General features: G+C 41.9%; 1 protein-coding gene across 5 annotated transcripts in view; it reads right to left on the reverse strand.

Moving 5' to 3' along the window:
• NEK7 (NIMA related kinase 7) overlaps positions 1–18992 on the reverse strand; it is an 86242-nt gene that overhangs the window by 67034 nt on the left and 216 nt on the right. The window contains exon 2 of one of the 5 annotated variants that reach the window (XM_081010798.1): positions 4571–4637. The exons of 3 other annotated variants lie outside the window; for them this stretch is intronic. The gene's annotated coding sequence lies outside the window, so the exon portion shown is untranslated. Of the gene's footprint in view, positions 1–4570; positions 4638–18854; positions 18966–18992 lie in introns of those variants that run through there. One more of the 5 variants, XM_081010799.1, reaches the window with a different exon arrangement.

The raw sequence follows: 18992 nt of genomic DNA on the forward strand, positions 1-18992 counted from the left end.
ATCAGCTACATCTGGAAGCATTTTGAGAAGCTCAGATGTCAAACAAGGAAAGAAACCCACCTATCTACACAGCCTGCTTGGGGGCAGGGGTGGATTCAACACTGACATAACAAGACTAGTCATTCAAATACATGTCTGGAATTTTATTCCAGATATGCACAAGGTAAGTGGCTTTTTTTTTAAAAAAAAGTCTCTATTATTCAAAAAAGCACTACAAAGTTAAACACAGGTGGCAATTTAGCAGTGTCACAACAAAGAGGTCATCTCTTGATGTATACTACAAATTGTTATTAAATAGCTTCTGTAAGACTAAAGAGATTATAACTCCCTCTTCTAAAAAATTTTCAAAATCATGCTAAGTATATTTATTTTACATTATTTATTGAATTTATATACTGCCCTATACACACAGGTCTCAAGGTGGTTCACAGGATAAAAGCAGAATATAAATCACAAAATACATAATAAAAAACCGCAATAACCCCCAATACCATTATCCTGATGAATAAGTTTAGTGTCACTGATGAAAGTACCGTGTTTTTCGCTCTATAAGACGCACCAGACCATGAGACGCACCTAGTTTTTGGAGGAGGAAAACAAGGGGGAAAAAATCTGAATCTCAGAAGCCAGAACAGCAAGAGGGATCGCTGCGCAGCGAAAGCAGCAATCCCTCTTGCTGTTCTGGCTTCTGTGATAGCTGCGCAGCCTGCATTCACTCCATAAGACGCACACACATTTCCCCTTACTTTTTAGGAGGGAAAATGTGAGTCTTATAGAGCAAAAAATACGGTATCTTACGTTACAACAAAAAAGTCACACTGGGCACAATCCAGCAAACAATGGTGCATAAATGGGGGTGGATTGACATGAAGAGGGATTCGGTCCGCCTGAGCTCTTTGGTTTGACCAATGTAGACTTTTAAGGTTCTGCAAATGTCCAGGGAATGCCAACTATTTTCTCCTCTCTCAAGTTCTTGCTGCAAGTGGAAGATAGCAGCGACTTTAGGAAGGAAGGCTGGGTCGGTACAGATGACAATGCTCTCTTTGTGAAAGGTTCAAGAGTGCTCTTGGAGTGCAATTCTGAAAATCTGCAAGCTGAAGTGATGGCCACTAATGAGGCAAGCTTGAAGGATGGAAGTTTGAGGGAGACCTTCCCCCCAAGAAGGGAAGCTTCTCTAAAACACCTTGTGGAGGTCCTAGAATGGGAATATGTGGCTGGTCAGGGGACACTTTAGAGTTGCCTCTCTAAGGAATCGTTTTCAAGAGCAAATGGGAAGAGAGGCGGGCAGCGGATGGTCATGACAGGATGGAGGAAAGGATGGTGGAAACTTCTGGTTTCTTGTAGGAGTGACTTGTGGACACACACAAGAATCAAAATGGTATCTAGGTGGATTGATATAAGCAGGGGGTGGGGGCCTCTTGGAGTGTAGAAGCGTATCAATGAGGTCTGCAGGTAAGTCCAGCTTGGTTAGGCATTGCAGTTCAAACTCTAAACAGTCAGCTGGAGCCACTTGAGAGCTGGATGAAGAATCAGGCTCTGAAAGAGGAGCTCTGTTCTGTAAAGTGTCACGGAGGGGAGACTGCCAGGTGGAGTATTTGAGGGAACCAAGGGTGCTGAAGCCAGAACAGTGTAATGAGCAGAACTCTTGCTTTCTCTTCTCTGATTTTCTGACCCTCAGAATGATGGGGAGAGAAGGAGTAGAGAAGACCTGGTGGCCATGCGGAGAGCAGGGCATCCCATGCCTCCACTGATGACTGGAGATGATGTTTCCAGTCTAAGGCAAATAGGTCCACTTGGCATTGGCCAAACTTTGACAGCAGCTGTTGAAAACTGCTGGATGTTGTATTTTGCTCAGCTAAGGAGGAGGGATGCTTCTGCCTGAAGCTCCCAGATTGGGTGTTTCCTTGTCTGTTGATGTTGGATTTCACTGTGGTTGATTCCATGCAAATTAGGACATTGCCGAGATAGAAAAGAGGAGCAAAGTGTTGTAGGGCTGGGTGAGCTGCTCTCAGAGCTCTAGCCAATTGATGCTCATTGACACTTCCACAGCAGACTATAGGCCTTCAATGTTTAGATCTTCACAGCGAGCTCCCCACCCTGTGAGGTGGTAGCAAGAAGAGCAGTGGCAGAGATCTGTCCTGTCCTTCCTATGTCCATTGCCATGGGGATGACCACTTGTTCAGAACCAAGTTAATAACTCCACTGAAAGGATGTTTAGTGAGAAAAATACCGTCAGTGCATTTTGAAGAAGGATATGATTATTTGGACCAAATCTAGTAAACTCTTAGCTGCAGTGATAATTTTTATATTTTCTTTCATGTACTAAAAATATTGAAAGGTGCAGCTAGTGTGCATCTGTTTCTTCCTGTACCACTGCAGGCTACAAGACACAAGCTTAGCTTCTCAATTGACCTTTTGTACAAATATAAGTGACACCCTGGTCAGCAGCCCAAGACACAAAAAATGCTTGATCAGGATATGACGGTCCCCCAGATCTGATGTCAGAGCAAGTACCCAACCCAGCCACTGTAACCTGGGGAAAATGTTGTTCTGATCTCAAAATATAGTAATAAGATGCGTACATGAAATAAAGTCCACATACCCAACCTTCCTAATATTTTCTTAGCCCTTGAGTTGCACAAATAAAAACATCCTGTTTCTACTTGTGGTAGACAGCCAGTGGGAAACAAATATTTATTGAAGGAAATTACAGCAAATCGAGACTAGCGGAGCCCCTGAGCAGTTTTCAAACCAGGTCCCAGGCAGCTGCATTTTCAGGCATTACAACTACTTCATCATTTTTCTCATCTTTCCATGGCATTGTTGTGGGGTGGGGGGAGGGGACTCAGAAAAATAGCCCCCATCACCACAGCCAGTGGAGAGAAACAGATGATGAGAGTAAACAATAGCAGAAAATCAGTGGCAACAATGTCTGCCTTTTTGTAAAAAGAAAAACAAAGTTTCACAATGCTTGTCAGGCCTGACAGGCATCTTACGGAATACAGAAGCATTGGAGCCATGGCACTATTAATCCCCACCCCCAAAATTGCTGGACCAGATATGACTGGGTCATCTTGAGCCTATTGCAGTCTCTCTCACCTTGATCTACCCCACAGGGTTGTTGTGAGGATAAAAAGGACAGGGGAAGAGCAATACATGCTGTCTTGAGCTGCTTGGAAGAAAGGAAGGTTATAAATGCAAGTGATAATAATACCAAGTGGCGTAGCACCATTCACTGCAATGGAAGTAACTGGTATTAAGGGAGAGTATCTTTTCAGTTCTGAAAACTTTTGTTTTAAGGGGAGTGTTTTTTGATTTAATCTCAAGATTCAACCATTTCTCCTACATGCATTTCATGTTCTGCCCTTTCCTGTCAGGTACATTTCAAGAAATAAACATTGTTCGGTTCACAAGCCAAAAGCAAGCAAACAGAACAATGATTTTATGTCATTCAGAGGTGTCAAAGATATGAAATGCACACTTCTGGAAGTATGGTCTCCTTTCTAAACAGATAGAGCCTGTAGAGGTTTTTTTTGTCTGGGCGGGGAAGATGCAAAATACCAAGTAGCCAACTATCATTATTCCAGTGATATTAAAATATTATGCCACACATATATGCAAGCTATTTAACATACACTAAAGCACATTTTTGGTCACATAGAGAATTAAATCAAATACACAGTGAAGAATTATTCACAGTGCTAGGGCTTCATTATTATTTTTTCTGCAATAGTATTCCACTGCTGAAGAGAAAAGTATGGTTTAAAGACTGGCTTCTCTCTTCAGGGGTTGGACTAGATGACTCATGGTTCCTTCCAACTCTACAATTCTATGATTCTGCAGTGGAAGCAGCTGAAGTAGTTAATGATGCTCTGCAAGTGGTTCTCATTGATATATGCCTATCACCTTTTCGCCTCAGGTAGAATGATTTATCTCAGTGTTGAACAGCACATGGACGGTTGCACATTGACACAAGTTTCATTTTACATTAGATTCCTCTCTGCATTTTTTTAAATTAAAAATGGAATTTTTCTATTAGCTATTTTCACACCAACTCTTCCACCATTCCCAAACTTTTTAAGCACAGTAGACACTCAGTACAATTCAGTATATTCTACTCATAGACTAGAGCAGCGATAATAGAATCATAGAGTTGGAAGGGACCCAAGGATCATCTAGTCCAACACCCTGCAATGCAGGGATCTCAGCTAAGGTACTGAGCTCAATGAGGTACTGTAAGTGTAGATAGGATTTCTGCCTAAGTACAAAACATATGTGTCTCTAGTCTGTATCCAAAACCTAAAAAAATAATAAATAAATAAAATTCAATCTAGAGCCTTTAAAACTAATCGAAGTCAAATCCCTGAATTCAGTAGCATAAAACTTGTAACCAACATAAATGTGCATTAGCTTAAATCCCACTTAAAACCAAAGAAAGTGCAATGGTATGCAACCAAGTGCTGAGTCTAGGCTGAGTTTTCTAGCCCTCATGAATGCAGGAATAATTTAAAAAAAACAGAATTACAAATAGTGTTGGAGGCAAGTAACATAAGGGGATAAGATTCTTTACCTTTTTCAACTCAGCTGATTTTCCAAACCATATAACAAGGTAATCTCAAGGACTGGCCCAAGGACATCTACGTGCAGAAAAATAAAATGTATGTTGTCTACTAATTGTAGTTTGGCACGCACATGAAATCAGTTATGCAAATCACATTAATTATCTGCAAATAAGATATGCAAACTAGCTGCAGCCGCCTTTTGATTCATGATATATTTACGATGTGGCCCTCAGCACAGAGGAATTTGGCTGCCTTTTCTGATACAGTGATACAAAGGGATGTTTTCCCACTCCTTCCAAGTTCCCTACTGTGGAGTTGGGCAACTCCTCTTGTACCCAAGGGCTGCAATCAAACATCACTATAAAACCAGATCCCTACAGCTAATATGTACATGTAATTAAGTCCAGATACCCACAACTAGTACGTACTTAAAAGTAGCATAAGATGCAAGATTACGATCCTTGCTTTAATTTGGAGAATGCCAGGCTGCAACTCGTGAATGCAGTCTGCTTATTCCATAATAATATTCACTTGGAATTTGAGAAGGGGGGAAATCTCAAGTCAACTTCTCAAAGAGATTCTCTATATTTATCCTACATCTGAGCTTACACTGTGAACATGTTTTTCAAGTTGAGCTCTGCTAGAAAATATTGCTTAAACATTCTGATTTTCTAATATGGAGCTAGGAACAGGGGCTTATCCTCCTGAATGTTTTATTTCTGAGCTCGGGTTCCTTCCTTGCTGCTCCATTTCACTTAATCAAAATAGCCAGGGGGCCTGGCTTGCTGCACATGTAGCTTGGGGATTTTCCTAGGGAGGCGGTTAGCTCTTCCTTCCCTAAAGCAGAAGTCGGTCCTCCTTTCCTCAAAAGCTCCTCACTTTAGTGCCTCAGGCAGGTGACCACTGCCTTCCCCTCCAAACCTCATAAGCAATCCCAACATTGCATTTAATTGCTAATGGCAACATCAAGTAGAAACACTTTTCGGTATTAATGGCTCCTCCCTCAAAACATATGACTTTTCTGCTTCTGATTATCGTCCCTTCTCCCTCTCTCACTTGCAAGGACAAATTCATGGAGTTATTCACAGAGCTATCAATGGCTATATAGTACTGGAGCAATATGCCTCTGGATACAAGTTGTTGGGGACCATGAGTAACAGAATACTATTGCACTCAGTGTCCTGGTTAGTCACTGTGAGATTGAAATGTTTGTAGTGAACCAAAAGGGCATCTAGTAGGGTTCTTCCAAGGTTTCTATTACTTTGAGGAGAAGCAGAGAAAGTCAACTCCATGTTATATGTGTGGGTTTTAACTTTAATTTTAAAAAAAAAAACTAAAAATGGGGAAAAGTAGGATATATGTGTGTGTGTGTGTGCGCGCGCGCTTAATTTTGTATTAATGAAACACTGTTACATGTAACTGTGTATTTTTGTAATATTTTGTTTAAATTGTCTGCTGTTGCTTCAGTTTTCTGTACACATCTTATATTTTTAATAATAATTATTATAATTTTATTATTTATACCCTGCTCAACTAGCTAGGTTTTTAATATGTTAAGCAGTATAGAAATTAAATAATTAACCAATCAATTCCTAAAGGTCATTTGGCTATGGAAAAGATCTGCTCATCTGTAGTTACCGTATTTTTCCGTGTATTGGACGCCCCCATGTATAGCACAACCCCTATTTTTGGGGACTCCAAATTAAGAAAATGGGGGAAGATTGACCTGAATTGTTGATGAAAATTGTTCGCCCGCCGGACCAACGATGACAGCCACGCGCCTCTAACAAGCCGTCTATAAGCTGTTCCCTTGCAGGCAGAGCCAGACAATTGCTGAACTTTTTTGGGGGGGAGCCCCAGAGTTGTTGAGCTTTCGGGGGGAGGCGCCGTTACCCAGGAGGGGCGCAAGGCACGAGGTTTCTATGACAGGAAAGGCGTGAAGGGGTAATATTACTTCGATCGCCGCAGCCAACTGGAGCGGCAGCGACGCTCGCGCTTAGCCGGCCGCAGACTCTGCGGTGCACAAACGGACCGCCTTCAGCCTCCCTGCCAGCTGTAAGGCGGGCTCAGTGGGAGGAGGCAAGCAGACTACGGAGACCCCGTGGCTCACCACTGCGAGGAGCTGCAACCGTCAGAGCATGTATGGCGGCAAGTACCATATAGTGGTACCTCGGGTTACATACGCTTCAGGTTACAGACTCCGCTAACCCAGAAATAGTGCTTCAGGTTAAGAACTTTGCTTCAGGATGAGAACAGAAATCGTGCTCTGGTGGCGCGGCGGCAGCAGGAGGCCCCAATGGCTAAAGTGGTGCTTCAGGTTAAGAACAGTTTCAGGTTAAGAACGGACCTCCGGAACGAATTAAGTACTTAACCCGAGGTACCACTGCATTTATTTATTTATATTTTTAATTGCTATATTTCATGTATAAGATGACCCACGTTTTCAAACTTAAAAAATGGGGCCTCATCTTATACACGGAAAAGTATGGTATTTAGTGCTACTCTACACTAGTTTCATTTACCAATTTTAATGCATGTCCTCAGTTTTCAAAATCAACAAGAAAATCTGTAGCACATGGTCCAACTGCATTGGCTAATAGTTTCCAGGCCCAATTCAAAGCATTGCTTTATACCTATAAAGCCTTAGGTGGCTCAGGACCCCAATACCTCAAGGTCTGCCACTCACCACATGAATTGACCCAGACCCTGCAATTGTCATCTGAGGCACTTCTCCATGAGCCTCCTCTACAGGAGGTCTGGAAAGTAGCAACCCAAGAACAGCTTTTTCAGTGGTGGCTCCTCACTTGTGGGATGTTCATCCCAGGGAGGCTTACGTGGCGTCACTACATATTTTGCCGTGCAAAAACGCTTCTTTTTTGCAGACCTTTGGCTTTTAATTACCTGCGGCCTCATTCAGTGCATGAGCTGTCTGAATTTTGTCTTTTACAAATAGGGTTGCCTTTTGGATTTTTCTTTGTATTGTTTCATGCTGATTTTAATGTGTGTGTGTGTGTGTGTGTGTGTGTGTATTTATTTACTATAAGTCACTTTAATTTACTTTTATAAAAACAATTAACAGGTTACAATAAATAATAATAAATGGTTTGAAATGTTCTGCATTATGTGCCTTGACTCACTTGTGCCTTTTAGAACTATGTAATCCTATTCTTCCAGCACCCAAGTGATTAGTTCCTTCTCTCTCTTCCCTACTGACAGGAGATTAGACTGAACAACTTACTGGCCATCAGTTTCCTCCTCCAATAGTGCGCTAACATAAAATTCTATAAGTCAGTTCACATAACACAGTAAGTCAAACTATGGTTTAGTGAGATCACACAAATGTGTAGGCTCCCAGAGAAGAGTTTGTAGCCACTTTTCTACTCCTCAGTCCTATTTACTGCTATGCCATGCTAAACTAAGCCAAGGTTTGGCATAGCATGTTGTTCAGTCTGAACCAGGACCCCTGGTTAACCTCTCTCGGTACTAACCACAAGCCATAACCAAGAAGGAACTATGGCTTAGTGCAATGCAGTAAAAAGGACCAGAGAAGAACTAAGTGTGAGCTCCTCTCCAAAAGCCCACACAATCTCACTGACTAAGTAAGTAGTTTAGCTTACTGTGTAGTGTGAACAAGGTCTATGATTGCTTTGCATCAGCTTTATTAATTAATTTTAGTACAAAACTGCAGGAGTGTAGGATAGTAAATGAATTTAAACACTCAGTTCTAGTGGGAACCTAGTGTTTTCAGCACCAGTATTCATGTCCCAGAACTTATGAACTAATAGTTTTTAAAAAGAATACCTTTGAACATGTGGTTTATAGGATTTAATTGGGTCAGTTTTCACTGCCAGACCCAAACATCAGAACATGTGATGTGATAGACGAAATAAGAATATTGCAAACATGTTTAACGGTGCTTTCCCCACATCTATTTGAGTATCTTGAAGGATATGTCCTTGTGAACATAGAATGCATGGGCAAAGTTATCTTGGCTTTTAAAAAAAACAACCCACTAAAGTCTTTAGCTTATAATTTAGATAACTGTGATTTGAACACCTACATTATTCTGTTAGACAGCCTTTAACAACTTCAATGTCGCCAGTCCTTCAGATTTTGTACAATTCAAAATATGGCTTCAGACAAAAGAAATTAATGGCTAACCAGGAATTTAGGATATTACTAATATGTGAAGCTGACATATAGCAGGACCTGCTCCTTCATGCAACCACAATGTGATACTTCTTTTAATTAGATTATCGTAACACTCTAAAAAAAAAAAAATGATGTCAAAGTAATTTATTTTTAAAAACACCTTTAGCTAAGCTAAATTTAAGGCTCCAAAAGTGAGACGGTTTTTGCAGATTTCAATTTAGTTTCTAAGCCATAACTCAAAACAATCATTTATTTACTCTTACATCATTGTGGGTCAAGGCTTCCTTGTGCAGAACACAGTTGCATTTTACATTAGTGGCAAGACTGGAAAAAAATGACTTAATTAATGTAAACACCATCTCAACAATTTTTAAAAACTTATACAAGCACTTTCACTGTTACAGAGTAAACTTAGGGGACTCAACCTACGTTCTTTACTCACTGTTGGTGCCAATGGAAGTTTCCCTCTTAAGGCAAACAATAATTGCAGGAGGGAGTTCATCAAGATGATTTTTACCTGCTTCCTTGCACATAGTCTCAATACCTCCCCAGCAGCAGCTACTTACTCCTCCTTGTTTAATTATCTAGATTGCTAAATGCTGGTGTACAGTAGTAGCTAAGAGACTATGCTATGAATCAAGAAATCCCCACTTTGAATCTCATCTCTGCCATGAGTTTCCTGGGTAGCTTTAGACAAGCTACACACACATTCAGCCTCAATCTCTCATTTGCAATATGGGAATACCAATACTGTCTTAACTTACAAAGCTGTTGGAAGAATTACAACAAGAAATTGTAAAGGAAGTGCTTTGAACAGTCTAATCACATGATATAAATGCTAAATATTATGATTAAAGGCATCCCAGGTTAAAAAGAGCCATGGACCTTTTGGGGAAAGGTAATGATGAGCACTGATACTTCAAAAGACTGTCTGAAGCAAAACATAATTTTTTTGGGGGGGGGGATCCTACAAGCCCAAATCAGTGGGTGTTTACTCCGAGGAAAGCCCCACTGTATTCAGCGGGGCCTGTTCTCAAGCTCAGCTTGATTTTGGAAACCTGGAAGGTTATTAAATCTACATCTCAGGATATTAAAGCAGCTAGCATATGAAACAGGAGGTCCGTTAACAAAAATTATAGGTAAATCAATTATGTGCAAGGGAAGATGCTGATGACTTACAAAATAACAAATCTACAATCCTATATTTAAGGAAGGGAACAAGAGAGCAATACATGACTCAGCAGATCTGTTAGTTTGACCTGTACCCTAGGACAAATGTTAAAATAAATATTCAATTGAAGACTTGCAAGAATATGAAGGCTTGCCTCTCTCCCTATGCTCCTATTCATATATTATGACCCATTTATTAACTGGATGGTCTTCTGCAAGTGCCATCACCATCCGAGATGAGGTCGCTGGCTACCAGAGTCCCAATTGGGGAACACCCTCTCCAAAGATGTTCATCTGATACCTACAGTTTGCTAAGCTTTTTGGATACAGTTTTATTCCTGCAGTTATAATCTACTTCTAGGATTTTGTAGCATTTGGCTTATTGTTATTTTTGTATTTATACTGAGCAGAACTTGGTTGGATACAGTAGATGCACTGAAATTTACAGACTTAAGTTAGCCATGCCCATTGATTTCAGTCAGTCTACTTTAAAGATAATTAACGTTGGACCCAACCCATTTTACTTGTTTTACTTTTGTTAAACCACACTGTTAATATAACATAAAGAAGTACATAAGGCAAAGAGCTGCCCCACTGCCTGTCCAACCCTAGTCTTGTGTCCTCTACATCTTCCACCTCTCAACACTACAGTGGTGCCCCGCAAGACGAATGCCTCGCAAGACGGAAAACTCGCTAGACGAAAGGGTTTTCCGTTTTTTGAGCTGCTTCGCAAGACGAATTTCCCTATGGGCTTGCTTCGCAAGACGAAAACATCTTGCAAGTTTGTTTCCTTTTTCGTAAAACCGTTAATACCCAGGGTGCATTGCTTGAAGAGGTGCAGTTGCGACTTGACTTCGAGGAGCAACACATTGCACGCAGTGTGGTAGCCTTTTCTGAGGTTTTTGAGGACTTTGCTGATTTTTGAAGCTTTTCCAAAACTTCTTTTGCAGCCGTTTGGTAAGTTAAACTTTTAAAACTTTTTTGGGGGTTTTTGGATTTTGGGTTGGGGTGTTTGGAATTCAAGGACTTGGTGTTGGGGAGAGGTTTGCAAGAATCTGGGAGCTTGTGTGGTTTTTTTCTGCATTTTTATGATTTTTTGTGACCATTGGGGCACTCTGCTGTTTTGTTTTGTTTTTAAATCTGGGTTTGAATTTCTGTTTGGTGGGTGGCTGGGGGAACAGTTGAGGAGGGGTTTGCAAGAATCTGGGAGCTTGTGTGGGTTTTTTTGAATTTTTATGATTTTCTGTGACCATTGGGGCACTCTGCTGTTTTTTTTTTAAAAAAATCTGTGTTTGAATTTCTGTTTGGTGGGTGGCTGGGGGAACAGTTGAGGAGGGGTTTGCAAGAATCTGGGAGCTTGTGTGGGTTTTTTTTTTGAATTTTTATGATTTTCTGTGACCATTGGGCCATGTTGTTGTTTTTTTAAAAAAAAATTCTGAGTTTGAATTTCTGTGTGGTGGGTGGCTGGGGGGACAGTTGAGGAGGGGTCTGCAAGAATCTGGGAGCTTGTGTGGGTTTTTTTGAATTTTTTTTATTTTCTGTGACCATTGGGCCATGTTGTTTTTTTAAAAAAAAAATTCTGAGTTTGAATTTCTGTGTGGTGGGTGGCTGGGGGAACAGTTGGGGAGGGGTTTGCAACAGTTGGGGAGGGGTTTGCAACAGTTGGGGAGGGGTTTGCAATTTCTGTGTGGTGGGTGGGTGGCTGGGGGAACAGTTGAGGTTTTTGAAGACTTTGGTGATTTTTAAAGCTTTTCCAAAACTTCTTTTGCAGCCATTTGAGGATTTTGAAGACTTTGGTGATTTGCAGCCATTTCGTAAGTTAAACTTTTAAAACTTTTTTGGGGGTTTTTGGATTTTGGGTTGGGTGCTTGGAATTCAAGGACTTGGTTCTGGGTTTGAATTCCTGTGTGGTGGGTGGCTGGGTGCTTTTGAATTTTTTGGGTGTGAATCACTGATTTTTTTCCCCCCTGAGTTTACGAAGCTAGGAGCTGTGCTGCCATGGGACCCAAGAAGACTGCTGCTGCAGAGGCCGGCGAGAGGAAGAAGGAGAAGGTGACACTGGAAATGAAGAAGGAGATCATCCAGATGCACGACGGTGGAATGCGTGTGACAGACCTCCAAAGAACTGAGGGACATTTGCCTGAAGTGGAAGGATGTGCAGGCTTTTGCAGAGCGGAACCACCCTAACAAGCACGTGACACGTGACCTTGCGAACACTTTTGATACGAGGGTCATGTCGTCTTTCAGGGAGGTGCTGAAAAGGCGGATGAAGCAGCAGACCATGGACAGGTTCTTAAGCAAGAAGCAAAGAGTGGAAGAGGAACCTTCTTCGAGTGGTCCCCCAGAGTCTTAGAAAATGTAATGTACACTTTGTTGATTTTTAAATGTTTTTCCTGTCATGTTTAGAAACTTAATTTATTGTTCCTTCGATTTTTGAAATGCTCTTTACAGTGTGTCTGACTTTAAAGAGCACTTAATAAACTCTTGTTGTACCAAATTTGGCTTTGTTTGGACTTTTTTTGACCATAGGAACGCATTAATTGGATTTCAATGCATTCCTATGGGATTTCGTGCTTCGCAAGACGAAAAATTCGCTAGACGAAAAAACTCGCGGAACGAATTAATTTCGTCTTGCGAGGCACCACTGTACTTCCCTAATATACAACCTTTAACAACTGATATATGCTGTTCTCTATAATCCAAATGAAAGCACACTGTAAGGGTCCATCTTAGTTCTTAAACTGTCAGACTTAAATGTTTATTATTTAAGAGCATGTGCCTTTTTATACATTAGCAACATAGCATTGAACTCATCTTCTTAGTTGGCCCCAATCTACAGAGAAAGAGGTCTTGGACGGGGGGGGGGGGAACCAATGGAAAGTTTTGGTGTATAAAAGCCAAGTTGTAAACAAACACAAGACTGTAGAATGTCTTTACTGATTATGAAACATAGAAGTTAAGACAGGCAGCTTAACACAATTTCCATGCCTTTTGCTGCACAAGTGAATTTGTAAGCCCCTTATCTCCTGGCTTAAGCTAAAGGGGTTTTAGTCAAGAGTCTATATGCCTATAGAAACAGAAATTACACAACTAGTTCATATTCATACCTTCAAGTTTCAGTCTCTGAGAAACTCGTCTCTGTCAAGTAACCTTCCTATGGTGAAAGTGTGCTTGTAAATTCAGCATTACAAGAATACTTAGCAAAAAATTAGTCTCTACCCTAAAAAATATTGGCTTCAAGTAAAAAAGTAATCCAAAAGGACTGCTGCAAGGTACTGAACTCTTATTTCCCAGTTGCTAAAAAAAAGGAAGACAGCAAAGGGTGGGTGCGATAATATCTGTGGTTAAAACAGTGACAGAAATGCCAAAACTGCATTACATTAGTGAAGTCTATTTATTCTACCTCTAGAACTGTTGCATTTTATGGTTAGGATTACGTCAGAGACCTTCCAGTCTTCTAAAATCTAGCTTACTGTTGATTTAGCAGTCAACCGTTTCAAATGAGTACACAGCAATATTTTATATTTGAGTGTATTCCAGACTTTGCAGCCCTAGAGACTTTTTCATTCAGGCACACACAATGTGGCAACAAAGCTAAATGCTACCCACCTGCCATATGTGATGCCCCACCAGGGGCTTGATAAACCCATTTTTGCTGTCTGTCTGAGACTACAAAATAGGGGGCTGGCAGGCATCTGGCAGTCCGCAATGCATGAGTAGTGTGCCGTGTTCAGGTCTGAGGGCAGGGTCACAAGTTGCCCAGCCTATTTAAATCTATTTGTTCCCCAACATCTTATGTGTTAATACAAACAGTAAACATTAGGGTCCTTCAGCTATTGTTTATTTTCTAACTTCTACAGGAAATAAAACTTTCAGTCTGCTTTAGTTACTGAGGGTTATAATGTAATAGAAAGTTTAATGCAAAGAAAACCTATTCATTTCCTCACCAACAGTACAGATATTATGGGGAATAAATGACCTTGGGGTGGAAAAGAAACAACACAAGTAGCAGTAGGTAGGAAACTCATTAGCTGAACTAAAAGAACACTGAACAGTACTCCTGCCATGCATCAAAACTTTCTGGAGCATCCAACTGGAACATACAACAAACCTGGGGGTGGGAGGGAGGCTTGGAAGACTGGGGAAAATAATTTAAATCTTCAGCATCTAAATGGCAATCAATCAAAAGTGTCTTGGAGCACCAGTAAGATACTATTAATATATGCACTGTGATAATGTTACGACTATAAACAAAAGGCTACCAATTCTAAGAGTTCCAAAGTTTCAAAGGCCTTAAGGCATCCTGAAAATTATCAAATACACTTGTTCACTGGAAAACTAATTCCCATTAGTACCAAATAAATGAAGTAAGTGTCGCATTCATAGTCGACGTTCCACTATTCGCACTAAGACAACTAGAGACTCAATACAGTATTATCATCATAGTGAGGAAAATACTTTTCATTTCTGAAAAGGCAATAAATGATGGGCTGATTAAAGATGATTAATGGACTTGGGCTTCAATATTTTCCTTTGTTTCTTTGAAACAGAGACACAATGAAATATATTTATCATGTCAAAAAAAAGTCTGCGGTATAAGAATTTTATAATTGGATGAAAAACAGCACTATTGTCACACAAAGAAAGCTGGCAACACATAAATCATTATAAGGAATTTAACATTTTAAGGATATTGGAGAAACCCTTAGGGCTACACGGCAATTTTTAGTGTTCCATTAGTCTGTTACTTTGAAAGGTTTTCCCCTTTTTGGTTGTAAATTCAAATAAACCAAGCTATAATTGAAGATAACATCTATAAGAATGCACACATGATTGCATCCAATATTGCACAATCTGTATCCCTGGTACAATTAAGGCTGTACCCCAATGCAGAATTAGGTGTGCCAAAACCTCTGGATATAAAAGAGTGGCAATCCTAATCGTGCCTACTGAGAACTAAGCTCCACTGTATTCAACGAGACTTGCCCCTAGGTAAGTGTGTACAGGACTGCAGCCTTAGGCATGGCTAACTCATAACATCTCTGCTGGAACACAGGCCTCTAATATTGTTGTACAATGATCCTAAATATCTTTGGGTGGTAGTCAGCCAAGTTATACTCAGAATAGACCCACTGAAATTAATGAACATGCATAAGTTTGATCTATTAATTTCAATGGGTCCACCTTAAATAAAACATAAAGGTAAAAAGCAACCCCTGACCATTAGGTCCTGTGGTGACCGACTCTGGGGTTGCAGCGCTCATCTCGCTTTATTGGCCGAGGGAGCCGGCATACAGCTTCTGGTCATGTGGCCAGTATGACTAAGCCACTTCTGGCGAACCAGAGCAGTGCACGGAAACGCCGTTTACCTTCCCGCTGGAGCGGTACCTATTTATCTACTTGCACTTTGACGTGCTTTCGAACTGCTAGGTTGGCAGGAGCAGGGACCGAGCAACGGGAGCTCACCCTGTTGCAGGGATTCGAACTGCCGACCTTCTGATCGGCAAGTCCTAGGCTCTGTGGTTTAACCCACAGCGTCACCCGTGTCCCAAATAAAACATAGTTGAACATAATTTGTAGTAAATTAAGTAAACTATTAATTACTTTTCAGTAGTTTACCTAGTGGACAATTCAACTCTGTGTATGCTTACTTAAAAACCCCACTGAGTGCAAGATTACAATCCTATGCAATTTACTCAAGAGTTAGCCTCACTGAGCTTAGTAGCAGCATAGCTTCAAGCTGTAAGTTTTTTCAGTACCAGTTATAAATCCTTAGTTTTGTTTTTTTTTTATTCCTGAGTTCCCACACTTACATCATAACACATTGTTGATATTTCTGGTTTTCCTCTCTGCCTTCTTCAGCTAAATGGGAACTTCTGGAAGGCTCATCTCTCACCAGAAAATGAGAGATGTGCTGTCACTGGAACATCTATTCACCAGGAACAGAATCCAAAAAAATGAAGAAAGTAAGAGCCAATCGTTTTTAAATACACTACCTTTAAAAGTGGTAGTAAGGGAATGGAAAGAAAGGGAATGGTGAGGAAAGAGGTGTAAGAAATCTCACCTTGTACCTCAACTGTTAGTGAAGTTAACAGACAACCATCTTTCTTAAAATGCTACAGAGTCCAGGCCCTTTAGTATCCTGCACAATCAAGAGTGTTCAGCCACCAAAGATGATCTTGCTTAAAGAAGCAAAGATGCTTGCTTAAAATGAATTTAAGGGTCTGCCTACACAACCACTTATAGTGTCACAATTTCCTGTCCTCAACTTTCCATTAATTTACATCATGTTTGTTATGCGCTAAAATTGACTGCAGCCAATTCGCTGTCTGTAACCACCAGCAGTTCAACAAGCCACCTGAGACTGAAAACACGATTGATGGACTGTTTACAGCTTTGGTGAGTTACAATGTACATGATGAAAAAGCTACTCTAAATAAACTAGAGTAAACACAATTAACAAGTCATTTCCATGAGATCTTGAACCGAGGTACCAAGGTCATGAAAGAACTTCATCATGTGTACTTGACTTCCATGGAAGCATCTCAGAGATGACTCACCCTTCCGTACTAAGCAACAGGCAATCTACTTTATAAGCACGCATCTCAGAGGGCTTTTGGCTTATACTGGCAGAAAGCTACTGCCACAAAAGACTGTAGAAAACACTTGGAATTACTTCTTTGTTTCCTTTGGTATTGGGGAAACAGGCACATCTGTATTTAAATACCACAGGTCTGTATAATTTTCAGCATCTTATGCAGCTCTGGCTCCTCGACATTTCAGAACGTCAATACCTTGTTTATAAATGGCAAAGTTATTCAGCTGATGCTAAAGCAAGAAAACTCGTGTTCTGTGCAACGAGATATAGAGTTGGAAGCTATGCATCCAGTAATAGGGCAAATTCAGCTCTTTATCAGTAACTGAAACATAGCAATAATTTGCAAACAGGAAGATGAGAAGTATGATTTTCCTCCAGATAAATAATTCACTGCTTTATACATGCACAAACAACACAGGATGGGTATATTTAAGACTGTACTTTACAGCATAGTCTAAGCTTATTGAATGTTGTAATCCTAACCTCACTTAACTGGAAGTATAACACCACTGAATTCAACTGGGCTTACTTCAGACCAGGCAGTTAGGGCTAAACTGTAAGATCAGTAAAGTCTCTTGCTGCAGTGTAACCGCTAACCAGCGTAACATTGCTGGAGGTTTACATTAAAAGGGTTTTAAATGCTACCACAGACATTTAGCAACGGCACAATGCCACCACCAATACTTATACCCTCAAGCCCAGCTGGGAAACTGAAGGGAAGGGTGGAGATATTATAATCAAAGAACTGTAGAGTTGGAAGGGACCACGAGGGTCATCTAGTCCAACCCCCTCAACGCAAGAATGTTTTGCGCAACATGGGACAACCCACAATCCTGAGATTAAGAATCCCATGCTCTACCGACTGAGCTATCCCAGTGTACATCCAGTGTATAACGGAGTACAAGCCCATAAGTCAGCGCATCCCAATTTGGATTACAGGGCTACCTGGGAGGCAGAGGGGAGAAACTGCTTCCTTATGCATCTTAAAAAGCAGAGACATCACCTTGCCAACAAAGGTCTGTATAGTTAAAGCTATGGTTTTCCCAGTAGTGATGTATGGAAGTGAGAGCTGGACCATAAAGAAGGCTGATCGCCGAAGAATTGATGCTTTTGAACTGTGGTGCTGGAGGAGACTCTTGAGAGTCCCATGGACTGCAAGAAGATCAAACCTATCCATTCTTAAGGAAATCAGCCCTGAGTGCTCACTGGAAGGACAGATCCTGAAGCTGAGGCTCCAATACTTTGGCCACCTCATGAGAAGACTCCCTGGAAAAGACCCTGATGTTGGGAAAGATGGAGGGCACAAGGAGAAGGGGACGACAGAGGACAAAATGGTTGGATGGTGTTCTCGAAGCTACCAGCATGAGTTTGACCAAACTGCGGGAGGCAGTGGAAGACAGGAGTGCCTGGCGTGCTCTGGTCCATGGGGTCACGAAGAGTCGGACACGACTAAACGACTAAACAACAACATGCCAATGCACTTTGGAGTCACGCAAAAAATAAATAAATATGAATTTGCACCAAAGAAAAAGATACGACAGCAGGGAAAGGGCTGCTGGTGTCTTTTGCGAACCGTGCCCTCACCCCAACCCTGCCTTCTGGACTACAAGCATCACCACCAGCATCAGAAGTCCTTAGGTTGCCTGAGGAAGAAATCATGGGTTTTGAACCTTGCTCGGTGCTTCACTGTGGGGGCGCCTCCACACGCCACACTTGGAAGTCTGCTGTTGTCCCACCAATCCCTTGGCACTGCTAACAAACCCCAGCCTGCCATTATAGGGCAAACAGACGCAAACCCCCCAAGCAAAAATAGTTTTGGCGCAAGTTCTTATACAAATTCAGTGCAGATGGCCTTCTACCAAGGTTTCAATACGCGCCTATTTACTTATGCAAGGGCCAAAGACGGAGCGGGGTGGGGGGAGGCGAGGAGGTGACTAAGGTTGACAACTTCCCCCCCCCCAAAAAGGAGGGGAGCCCCTATGAAGGAAGGGCATTAGGACAGGGGCCAACTCAGAAGAAGACCGCCTTCCCTTTTACAGAGAACGCTTTTCTCCAAAGCACGCAAGCGCAGTCGCTTCCTCTCCCCCCCCCCCACCCCGCATCTCCACACAAGCACACCCTCGTCTTACTTACAACTAGCGCGTGAAGCGGTGGGGGTGGGGGGGGAGGGAAGGAAACGGCAGTGACGGCGACCAATGAGAGGCGGGTACGCCGTACGAAGCAGCCAATGGAGATCGCCCGGTGGGAGGGCCGCGCTCACGAGCAGGTCCCGAACGAAGTATCTGTGGCGGAGCGAGCGCGCGGGCGCCGAGGCCAAAAAGAAAAAGAGAAGAGGGTTGATGGGGTTCTTTTTGAGGGCGGGGGCCGTTTACCGAGCGGGGCCTGCGAACTTCTCCTCAGCCGTTTCCTCGCGCGGCGTCATTTCTCCCTCAGCAGTAGCAGCAGCCTCCTCCACCCACCAAGCGCGCGCGCGCCCGCCCCTCCGCCACCCCCCCCCTCGACTCGGTACT

The sequence above is a fragment of the Podarcis pityusensis genome (genome assembly GCF_964106645.2).
Source record: "Podarcis pityusensis genome assembly, chromosome: 6".
Taxonomy (NCBI): Eukaryota; Metazoa; Chordata; class Lepidosauria; order Squamata; family Lacertidae; genus Podarcis; species Podarcis pityusensis.